Genomic DNA, 12,808 nt, shown 5'->3' on the forward strand with positions numbered 1-12,808 from the left:
GGTGTGCTTAAGACTTCCGTTGGGTTGGCACACTGCTGGTGCTCTGGTACTTAAAATTTTTACAAGTACAGGGCATGAGGACTCTGGTGAACAGGAAAATGAGGGAGAGAAAGAGCAAGAGTACACACGATTTATGCAGAATTTATTTATATGTGCAATGTCTGTTTAAACACACGACAGTAATATTCTTCAGTAAGGTTCTCACGGGTCATACAAGGCTAAGTCTCTGTGTACTTTTGCTATTAAACAGTAAGATTAAAGTTACAGATAGAGCTTAATAAGGCAAAATACTCTATATGCCGTATTTTTCTTGGCCTCGGGTTATGTGCCCGGAGATCACCAAACTCGATACATACTCGATAGTTAGATATAACAAATTATTTACCACAAATTATTAAAAAAATGAATTTATTATTTTTTTTTTTCATTACTAATTATAATTAAAACAGATTAAAAAAATATGTGTGGTCGTACAAAGTCGTAAAAAAATAATTCAAGTGTCTGATGTGTATTAGAATATGAAAAGCTGGCACGTGAGGGGCGGCGACGAGCGCGATCCTCAGGATATAGGGGAGAGACGGGACGGGGGATAAAGTAGACCTGGTGTGGGTGGGGATTGTGGAGTGGAACAGAATGGAATGGAATAAAATAGAATAGAATGGAATGGAAGAGAGCAACGTGGCAGAACTACGAGGAGTATAGGAGTGTAGAAGTACCCATAGGTCAGAGACGATAGCTCTGCGTTGAGTTGCTGCGGTGGCGGTGGCGATGGCGGTAGCAGAGCTGGCAGGGGTGCAACTACTTACCATACTCTCCCGGTATATACACACTAAAGTCCCCGTGGCAGCTCCTCGCAGCGTTGCTCTGAGCTTTGGATAGTAGTCGCTAACGCACGTTGCTTCTCGGTAGAACAAGTAAAGCAAAAATATACTCAGGGAAGAGTACAGAAACTGAGACGCTATTGGATTGTCTTCTGTCGTCTGTTCTGCTGTTGTATTGTTTATTGGTTATTGTTTTTATTATTATTGTTGCTGTTATATCTTCCTGCACGTGGTTTGTACCTCAAAAAATATAATAAGAAGCAGTTTATAACACGTGGAGACGTATATACTTCTCTCTTTGTCTTCCTATGTATTACTTATACCTTTTGCAATCCTCAGTAGCTTTGTATCATCTTTGTTTCTGTCTTTGTTCAGTAGTACTCACTTGTGTGATCACGATCACACAAGACAGTCTGAACGGAAGATAATCTAGCGGAGACAAGGTGGAAGTACGCTTAGAATATAAAAATAATAAGGAAAAAAAATTATTTATATAAAGACAGAGAGGAAATGAGAACAAAGAGAACTGCAGAAAAAAGTAGGTTGTGGTTTTAATGCTGAGAGTCGGATAAATAAAAGAAAAAATTAGCGAAAATTAAAGTAAACAAAGGGTAAATCTGGAAAAATAATTTCAATGAAAGGGATAGTAATTAACTTTGTGAGCAGCCTGAGGGTAAGAGTCCATTGAATTGAGTACACGGATAAGATAAAAGGGATGAAAACCCGGAATACATGTATGCTGAAAGAGTGGGCAGCATGAGCTTGACCAACGTCTGATGGAGATTTACCCAAACAAAGTGCGCACCGTGCCGGGCTAGTATAAGTTATTTTGTGTGTGATATTAGTCACGTGGGTTTCGGCTTAGTGTCGCTCTGTCGGCAACAATTCGAACAAACTTAAGAGTTCGTGGGAGATAGAGTGAGTGGGCAGAGACCTGGAGGTGGGACCCACACTATAAGGAGATTAAGACGCTTAACTTTTTTTTCCGGTCTTGGTAAGTTTTTTTTTTTTAATAAATATAAAATTAGCTTTTTTTATTTAATTATTATTATCATCGAAACGCAGCTAAAAAGTGGATGATTTATCAAATATATATTTTAGCAATGTATCGAAATAATAGATATAAGGCGGTGGATTTCTCGCCGGTAATGCATTAAAATGCACTCACGAGACGACTTTGGCACAGACGCTAATTGACTGTACAACGAGATAACGCGGTGTGCTTTATCGTTCCCTCTATAACGAGAGCATGCAGGAATTTAGCTTCGTTTTTTTTTTTTTTTTAAATCTTTTTGTGTCAATGAAAACGGTCCATTAACTGGTGGTTTTTATACTCTTGTTCTCTGTAACTGCACCCACCCACACAAGCACAGATTTATACTCCACATTATTTTTATTTCTCTACACTTATACTTACACTTACTCATAAATAATATTTTTAAACTAACGTGACCTTGCACGTATTTTATATTTTCATTCCCGACATTTGTCTCCCTACTTACAAAAACAAACAACGAACCTGAATAAATAAACACGCAAACAAATTTATCGTCAATTACATCGCGCAGTACTGCCAAGTTTTTTAAATATTTTTGTTTATGTTTTACTCTATAAATAAACATACATATTTAATGATGCCATATTGTTAGTTTTGTAAAATAACTGAAAGAGAAAGTATTGTAATAATGTAAGAGAAAAAAAATAGAGTAGGCGACTCACGAAATCCAATTGACGCGTTGAATAACGGCTAACAAACCGCAGTTACATCATAAAAAGCATTGCCACGAGATGTGAATTAATTTAACCTCCCACTCCGCTACACAAGTACGTATATATATATATATATATATATATATATATATGAATGGATATCTCTGTCCATACAAATAGACAGAGATCGCACACCCTTCGTAATTTGTATTTTTTATTTTACTTCAGTGCTCGTTCACTTCCCACTCGGTACGGTCCCAAAATTCAATAAAGTCAAACGAGGTCCTCTGCACCACAGTCTCTTTTATTTCCCTGTACTTGCGTCTATAAAACCCGCCGGCGTTTTCATCGGGGGAATATAAGGCTGTGGACTCCAACACGCCTGGAATCGTTCTAAAAACGGTGCATACATTAGCGGATAGATAGACACACACACGAATATGAACAAAGGGATAGCCATGGAACGAATAAGACGATTATGTCTCTAGATTACTTGGGGCTGTAGTTATTTTCATTTTCGCACGAATCAAGGGGTTCATTTGATCCTTTCTTTATTTCCCAAAAATCAATACTATTCTTAAATTATCGCTGTCGTAAAAATATTTTGTAAGCTCAAAATAATGTTACAAAATTTCCGCAAGTTATTTTTCGAAATAAAAATAATCCAAGCGTTACGGTTTTTAAACATGATCGCAGTCGCTTAGATCGGCGTACTCTGCTTTGAATAATATTCAAAAAGCGACTAAAACGGAAATACGCCCGTACGAGGTTGATAGCGATGATGGGTAGCTCGTAAATATTCAACGGTGTGAAAATCCCGTCGATCAAAAAAGAAAAAAAAACTTTGTACCGTCACCTACTCACCTGCTATCCTAAAATCTCTGTGCATCAGCCATCAGCAAAACAATCAAACGCTCAAGCTGAGTATCAACAGCAATCGATTCGCAAAAGTTAAGTGGAGTAAATTTCATGAATTTCTCATCGTCATCACATCGGTTTTGTGTCTAGTCTGTCATGACACCAGTGGATGTCTGTGTTTTTGATGCGTATTAGTTCGTGACAGAATTCAAACAGGATGTGCAACTCTGTTGCGATCTCTGCACAAATGTTACACAATAATTTGTCTCTACCACTAAGTTGACGTGGTTTGTGTATCCATACTCTCCTCTACACATCTCTACAGTACCAATGGCAACAACAATTCCCTTCAAACATTTCACTCTCTCATCTAATGTCTCTTCGGTTATACATTCAAGCCGCCATATCACACTACGGCCTCGTTTCTACTCCTCTGTACTCTAATACTGATACCCATCTATATAATAGCTTGTATATATGTATATACTACATATATCCACAGTAGAGTGTTAGGAAAATGAACGTGGATGGACAGGGTTCGTTGACAGGACACAATATTGCAATAACTTCAATTACCGAGACACGACTGGCGACGGCGACGTCAACGACGCGTGTACGCTTGAAAAGCTTGAGGCTAACGCAAATACATTTATCCTGCTCATATTCTTCCGTACTCTCTTTCTCTCCCTGTGTATCTATCTACATTCTTCATACATATATAACCAATATTCTAACCCTCTGACGAGAGCATTGAGGTTATTTTACACAGACATTTGTTCATTCATTCGTACCGCATTTGAAAATTTAAGTTTAATATATCTAGGCATGTGTGTGGGTAAGTTGATGGTATATATGTATGAATTGGACAGACGAATTGGCTTTTGGGACATGTCAGCGCGATGCGATGCAACATGACGAGAGGGTGCCTTTTAAACAAGTGCTTCTTGATAAACCATTGACGCGCGAAACCACCCTCGAAAATTCGCCGACGCGCCTCGACGCCCTCCGGCCACTGCACAGCCAACCCCTGACAGAGTACAGTATAGTACTGCACAGTACGGAATAGTAGTAGAGTTGTCGAGTGTGTTCAAGAGTCAAGGGTGATGTTAAAGACAACGCGTGATATGCGCAGGCTTTCAAGTCGCATCTCCTCACTTACTTTATTTAACGTTCAAAGCAAATTTTCTACATCTTACTCTGCATTTGGGTCTTTGATGTAAATTTTCTTTTGTGTTGGACAATTATATAAATAATTTAAATGTTAAATGTTCTACTGCATGATTATTTAAAAAAATTTATTTAAAGGAAAGACATTCAGTAAAAGTTTTGAATAATTATATCGAGCAATAAATGGTACGAAATCTCATACTATGAATGAAATTATAAATTAGTAGACTGTTAATTATTGATAGTAAAAACGACAAATTTAACTTAACTGAGATATTTTAATGGATTTAATTATTTATTTTGATATTCTATTCAATAAATGTCACGACTGTTGGTAACATTTATGAATTATCTATCGAGAGTTAAATGAATGGTGTAAAGTAAAATACATGAAACTAATATAATAATAATTTATAAAATAATATTCTGCGATATCAATTTATAGATTTATGAAGCCGTACGACTGCGCGATAGGATCTTCAGATCTTTATATTCCCAGTCGAAAAGATTTCACGGCCTCGATATGGTCCCGAGGGCACTCTACTCACGATCCCCGGGGGTGATCGCAACCCCTGCTCGCGCGCGACCCACTTGAAATTTCGCTCGGCTAGCGCTTTCGTTTCTTTTTTTTATTTTTTTTTATTTTATTTCACTCTCTCCTTTTTTTATATTTTTTTTTTTAACATTTATTTGACAGCTGTCGGCCGCAATACGCACGTTTACTTACCCCGGTGGTCGACTCTCTGTCTTCGACTTTCCACAGGGGAAAAAAAACTTACTCGCCCTTATTTCGCTCGGTGTCACTGAATTCGAAAAATACGTCATCAAGTTCAAGGCCTAAAGAATTAAAATTTTCCACAATTTAGTTCAAACCATTAATTAAAAATAATAATAAGTTTGACTATTATTTAAGGAAACATAATTGACCCAAGTAATCGTAAATTTCCCGTAATGAACTCTCACGGATTTAAAATTGTCAAGATTTAAGTTATTGGCGTTATTACAAGTCTGCAGCTTTGGTCCCCGAGTAATGCATAGAGGCAAAAAAAAAAATGAAAACATGTAAGCTGTTACAAACAGCTAATACTGAGAATCAATCGCGTTCGAGCCTGAGAACTTTGTCAATTAGCGGCAACAATTAGTCTTGCTGTATCAGCAATCGGTTGTTACGCTACGCGGCAGCGCCAAAGTGACAGATATACTCCAAGTAACTGGTCTCTGAATTATTATTATTTTTCTTGGTTTTTTTTCTTTAAAACTCGATGTATTTCAAGATATACCAATCGGTATCCTCGGTATGCTGAGATAAGAAGAGCATAGCTCTATATTGATCCGTTAATCCGGTGTGTTACATGTGCGAATAATGGAGATAATCGTTTCCTCGCGTTTTCTCTACTCGTCTCTCGCGCGACTCAACTCGATCTCTCGCGTGTCGAGAATATCGATAACTCAATTCTCAATTGCGGAGAGTTTCCACTATTTAGCTCTATACACTATACTATATACATATATATATACTGTGCACTAGTTATACCGTTAAAGTGACTTGATTGCGACATCACTGAATCAATCTTGTTTTCACACGCACACCTCGTCCACTTCATCACCAGTCCAATCAAATACTACATTTATCTATCATCGTTTAATATACATAATAGATATGATAAATATGCAATAAATAATAACAACAATGAGCCTATAGAGTCAAAAAATATATCAGGCTGTCTATAACTATAACATCAACGATGAAATTAGGGATATAGGGACACTATTAATTTGTGAGCTCAAATGTATATAATTTTTTGATATTATTTAAAAGTAGATTTAAAGTGGGCCTTAGTATATATGTGTATACGCACACATGTGATGGGGTGCGGTCAGTTCTTCCGGGGTAGGGAAAAAAGTGACGGGTTATATATATATTTGTATGAGTGAATGCCGGTATAAAATAAAAAAAATCTTAGCCGGACGAACCTTGCCAATTTTCGGGACGGTCGCAAGACGTAATGATGATATTTATCCCTAATGAAATTAGTCCTGCTTCTCTGAGCGCGTGGAATAGACGTCGTACCGTGAAATTACTATAATGGTTATGATGGGCCGCACAAAACTCAACCTTCAACCAAAAGACCAAAAAAAAACGACATAATAAAAATAAAAAATTTATATATAAAAAAATATAAAATAAAATTATATCCGTACATGGCACAAGCTTCTATACTATATATATAATAACCAAAAACACCCACCTATTTTAAGATACTCACATACTCGCGTGTAACGAATGTTACACTTCTCTCATTTTGGATAAATTTCTTCGGGGCTCCTACTACTGCTCATAATAGTCCGAGGGCCTAAAACAACTACGTATACAGTTTCGACGATTTTTAGCGGAGAATTCAAAATTACGGTCGTAAAAAAAGGGAACGCCGGGCACAAATTAGAAGGGGGATTTGGGAGGTGAATGAGGAAAAAGAGCCAAAGAAGGTACGACGGAGAGGAAGAAAAAGCCCCAGGGGGTGTCCCAAGTACTCGTGCATTGGCGATTAAGAGTCGACGGAATCGACCTTTGCCTTGAAACAGCGAATTTCGAGCGGATTAGAAGTGCGTCCAGGTTTTATTCTGGATTAGTGCCTCCTGGCACTAAGGCTGGTTTAGACTGGTACGTGTGGGGTATGCGAGGAGGGCCCGCAGCCGGGAGCAGCCAACGGGCTCGTTCCACTGGAAACAATTGCTGCCTCCGGGCATCATTTACATCATAAGCAATCATAATGATCGAATTTTCGGCGAACGAATGATGATCCACTGAGTGGAACGAGGGGGAGCCAATTCAGAAGTACCCACTTACTGGAACTGCTGCGTTTTTTGCAGAATATAATAAAGAAAGAATGAAGGAGACTCTTCTCGTCGTCCTCTACTACTACTCTCCTACACTCCAACGCCCTCTTACACGATGTATACACATATCGCTCGAGGCTACCTGCGCATACAAGAGTTTACAACAACTGGCACCCGCTAGGACTAGAGCTCCTCCATTCGTCCTCTATATTCCTTCCTTTCTTCCTCATCCTGCCGCTGCTGATGCACACACGATGGATACCTTCTGCTCCGGCAAATCTTTTACCCAGAGCTAATCGTCCAAAAAGTGCCCTGAGCGGCCAATCGTTTGTCCTCGAGAGTCGCACCCTGACTTAACTTAGACAGAGGGTATACTCTCACTCGTTAACTCCATCTAGAATAAACTACTTTGCACTCGTCCATACCGAGAATTGAAAAATTATTTTTGACAGATTATCATCAGCATACGTGTGAAAAGATTTATAATACCTCTGTAGACACTCAAAGCCAACTTGTAAATAATTTTTTACGAACAAGACCTTGGACGATTTTTAGAACTAGTCCAGATCGTTTTCAACAGCCTCAGGTTTTACTTGATTTCATTCTGTTGGTTTCTGCTCTGAAAGCATTATTTATTATTATATTTAACTTGTTTAAGATATTTTTGGACATCTCGAGAATCGAGTTTTGTTTTCAGTTTTGCTGGCGTCATTCCCTTTAGTTTTGTTTCGGTTTATTTTTTTCGTTAAACTCTCAGTTTGAACGACGACATCAGTATGCGGACCACGGAGCTCGATCCTACCCTCTGCTCCTCAGTCCTCCGTTCTCAGTCCTCCCTTTACTCTCTGCTGTACACACAGCTCTATGCTCTATACTCTACACTGTCTCGGTTCCCCGTTCACTACTGTGTCCTTTCCTCTTGGCTGAACCTCTCTCGTCTCACCTACACGCCCGTGTGGAAACCCATAGGCATTTCCAGAGACAGGGACGGAGAGAGAGCATGAGCGAGAGTGTTTCCATCGTAATACCGAAACAGTATTGATTGCAAGCCTGCCTAGCTAAGCTTGTCGACCATCTCCACCCTATTGTCTTATTCACACACATATCTCTGAAACACCTACTTCCGATTTCGAATGCCATTACTGTGAATATTCTTCGTCCCATTTTTTCACAAAACATTTATTGATCAATGATCTGCTTGGAAAATAAAATCACCGCCAATGCTAATAATAAAACAATGTTTCAAACAGCAATTCGATGATTCAGTAAATACTGGAGTTATTTATTTAATTTATAAGAAGATATATATATGATAGTAATAATATTTGGCTGGTGAAGAACTGATTTTATCTTACACCTAGTTTATTCCAATTTTGCTGAAGCTTGAGGAGAAAAGCAATCTTGGCTTTCTTCGACATTTATTGAATTGATCGAAGTAGTTGAGGGTCGGCATCCACGATACCAACAGAGACACTTGCCAGCAATACTCACACTTACACCCACTTTCTCTCTCTCTTTCTCATCCCATCGCTCTTTCTATTTAACTCGGAAGATCGTGTTGAAGGGTACGGTAACGAGGTAACAATGACCGTCTATAGGGTTGCCGAAGTAGAGAAGAGTAGACGGCACAACGGATGAGACGAGAACCGCAGACTTTGTCTAAACGAGATGAAGTTAGCCTATCGTACCACTAAATAATTAGACGGGTAATCGAGCTAGTTCAACATTTTATACGTATTATCTTTGTTACAGCCAAAATTACCGACAGAAACTCTAAAACTACTTGAAAACATGTGTCCGTTTGTTTTTTAAAATTATTTGTATTCATAAACTACCAACGACTTTTTAGTGAGTTTTTTATTTGGCACGTAAGTAACAAAGCGGTTCAAGTTACAATAATAATCCAGTCAATTGGCTTGCAAAAAATGAATCCACTTGAATTTTTATTCTTTTTCATTGAACGCGATTGAACGATCAGCCAACAATGTGCTACATATATGTATATATACTACTTATTATATCCTATAGTTTCCCATGAAAAAATGGTAAAAAGAAAAATCCGGCACGAGGTTTCGTGTGACTTCGGGGTCTCTTTGGGTGACATAATGAGGCGGATCGATTGCTACACGTATTACCATGACAATGCTGGACGCCCCTCGACGACGACGCGCTATGCCTAACACAATTGATGGACGACTGGAATTTCGTAGGAAAACGGGAAACGTGACTCGACGGGACGCGGCTCTGAAGTGTGAGTGTGACTGCGACAACATACCTATAAAAAAAATCATATATATCTATATACATTTGTGCGAGGGGTGGCAAAAAAAGTCCAGATAAGTCAGTAAAACTGGCTTGGAAGAAAACACCGAGAGACAAAGTATATATATTTTGGGGCGCGTATGAAAGAGGGGTTGGCCGGCACACACCAAACGGCTTATTAGTCGGCAATGTGATCTATTTGCCCTGTACTCGCATAAAGAACCGACGATATTGTGCTACTATGTTACGAAGAAGGGCATTATTGCCCAACAGGGACCGCTGGTTAGCCCACACACGCACACACACACACTCACACGCAGATACACTAACTAGTTGGACTATATACGCCATCATATTTCCTACAAGCTACAATCTACTTGCTGCTGATAGTTATGACCCACCCGGAAACACCAGCGACCCCCGTGGCCCTTAAGCTAATGCACGGGTAATTTTTTCCTTCGCGATATTGCCCTATTATTATTATTACTACTACTATTATTATTTCTATTGGTGATAGATTTAACTTTGTCCCGTGGGAATAGGGACCAATTTATGAGGCGCAAAAGGAGGAAAAATAAAATAATAAGAAAGGAAAATAATTTTGGTTATGGAACAGTTATTGGCTATTGGCCAATGATTAACGGCTAATTCGATTTTCGGTTTCCATTGTTGTATTTCAGTGATTATTCTGGTATTTCAAGACATTCCGGGACTTGGAATTCGGGATAAGTCAATGGTAGAGTCAACATCAACACCAACGGATCGCGCTGAATGTCTTGGACTCGAAAATTTACCTTGGAATTCATGACAAACCAAATGCGGTAGACAAATGTGTTTGACATGGCCTTGATTCTCGACAATTGTTCGCCATAATCGGTTCACCTTGATGATGTGTTGGAGAAGCAATAAGCAATAAGAGAATGAGCATTGTTCCTTGCATAGATTCGGCTCATTGTCTGACTGTCGATAACTTCCGCTCGACACTGCCATCGACTCATCCACGCTTACAATGCTAGACGTTATATATGAAATCACGTCGACGCACTTATTCAGGCATTGACTGGTAGGTTACTTTGGAATTGTGATTGAGCAGGATGCAATTTTCCTGGCGCATGCACTCAAGAATTATGATGATGATGATGACGGTTGTTGTTATTGTTGTTTTTTTTGGAAAAAATTTTTTAAAAACAAATTTCGTTAGTAGGTAAGAGCTTTGAAGAAATAGATAGCAGAGTGGCTTAGTAATATACAATAGACAGAGTACTGAAAGAAGAGAAAGAATAAGAAAGAAAAGAAGAAATAAAAAGTTTAAGAATAAGGGCAAGGTGGCGGATCAGCTCAAAGGGAAGCGAAGGAAACTGGATGAGAGACTTGGTGCAAAGCTCCTCCAAAAGACGCACGGGGAAAAGGAGAAGAGCTTGCGGCGGTCCTTGCCCCCGAGTACGTGCTTTGAGTGTAAAAGTTCCTTCAGTGTATGGAAGAAGAGAACATGGGGATGATACACCATCAAGGTCTCCGTCGATCGATACCCACTTTTAACTGAAATACGCTGCTGACCATGTTGCCGGTCATCATCCTAAAACGTTTTTATTTTTTATTTTCAGTCTACTTAAAATTACTGGTTGAATCTACTGAAGTTAACAATTTATAGCCACCCTAATCTATTTAACGTTATCTTAAAAATGACACGTTTATATAACTTTGATGTATACACAGATATATAAAGTTCAAAAAGCATGAGCAAGTTTATGATTTTTATCTTCAACAACAATATTATCCGACCAAAAAAAAAAAAAAGTGTCACCCCAGATGATGTTGAGTAAAAGAGTACAATCTCAATTTTACTGTCTTTCACTGCTGGTTACGGAGGTGTCACCAGAGATCTATATCTACCCCCGTGGTAGAGTCCAGACGACTCTCGGAAGCGTGAAATGAAATTTGACAGATAGGAACGACTCTCGACTTTTCTCCCTAACATACACCATACTCTCCGACAAAATCCACTTCCACTTGGCACACACTTTTCATTTTTTATATTTTTATTTTTATCACACCGCTCATCCGAGCTCTAACTTTAAGATACAGAATTTCAGTTCAGACATTTTTTTAATATTTTTATTCTGTCAAGCCTCGGAAAATGGTAACTGACTGCCTCTAGCACCTTTTACATCACCCGAGGGCATCAACCATCCACCAATTCTTTCTTTTCCATCTCTGGGTTGTTTCCAACCAGCCAGCCACCCTCTCCACCTCGTCATATTCTCTCTTTTTCCCTCAACTATCCTCAACACCGATGTGTTACCACTACCCACACACACATACCTACTAAAATTTTCTCTTGCACCCCATTTTATACAATTCTCTTTTATCTGTAACCTCTCCCTGCTGGCCCGTTGCTCATGTTCCCCCGGGGCACGGGCCTTCTTAGTTCCAACCCAACACCTTTTTACAAAAACATAGCACGCCCTTCTGGCCCTGATACTCTAGTGTCTCACATCACCCCCCCCCCCTCCCTCTCATACATGCATATCATACACTACACCAAAACCTAAATCATCCGATAGTATGCATTCACGAAAACTATACTGACAGGCTTCCTCTGATAATCTTCTCACTCACTTATAGCCAGCCGGTGTTGTAGATTGTAAATGCAGCGAGTGGGTGATGGCACATTTGCCTAAGCACATCAAATGCTTCACTCAAGACCACTTGATTCTCGGTTCGCTAAGTACGGCACTTGAGCTACTGGTACTTGTGCATGCCCGCGAGTCTACAAGACCACTGACGATGGGAATGGGAAACACGATGATGTAGATCTACCAGCCAGAGGCTATTCTTAATGTACTTTAATGGTAAAAGGCTACATGGCAAATTTATAATACGAAATAATTATTATTATTGTCGTGACGATAATAATAATAATGATAATGTATTCAGCTTTTCTTGAGAGATCTTATCAGTGTCATCAATGGCGAGGAGAAGTTGATCACACCTAAAATAACGTGTAGAAATTTAAGCCCCGAAATGAGGATCGAGATCGCCGGACCGCCAACGACAGCTGTCCGGATCGAAAACCAAATTATCTTCTCAAAGTACCGCTGATCTCTATTAAGATGTTATCGGCAACGTGATGCAAGTATCACACGAAATTG

At 39.1% G+C, this 12,808-nt stretch overlaps 1 long non-coding RNA gene across 3 annotated transcripts in view; it reads left to right on the plus strand.

The window, feature by feature from the left end:
• Positions 1-452: 452 nt before the first annotated feature.
• Positions 453-12,808, plus strand: part of LOC130667311 (uncharacterized) — a 150,142-nt gene continuing 137,786 nt past the window's right edge. For all 3 annotated transcript variants that reach the window (XR_008989827.1, XR_008989825.1, XR_008989826.1), the window contains exon 1: positions 453-1,815. This is a non-coding gene — a long non-coding RNA (uncharacterized LOC130667311). The remainder of the gene's footprint in view (positions 1,816-12,808) is intronic.

Source organism: Microplitis mediator, chromosome 5 (assembly GCF_029852145.1).
Source record: "Microplitis mediator isolate UGA2020A chromosome 5, iyMicMedi2.1, whole genome shotgun sequence".
NCBI lineage: Eukaryota > Metazoa > Arthropoda > Insecta > Hymenoptera > Braconidae > Microplitis > Microplitis mediator.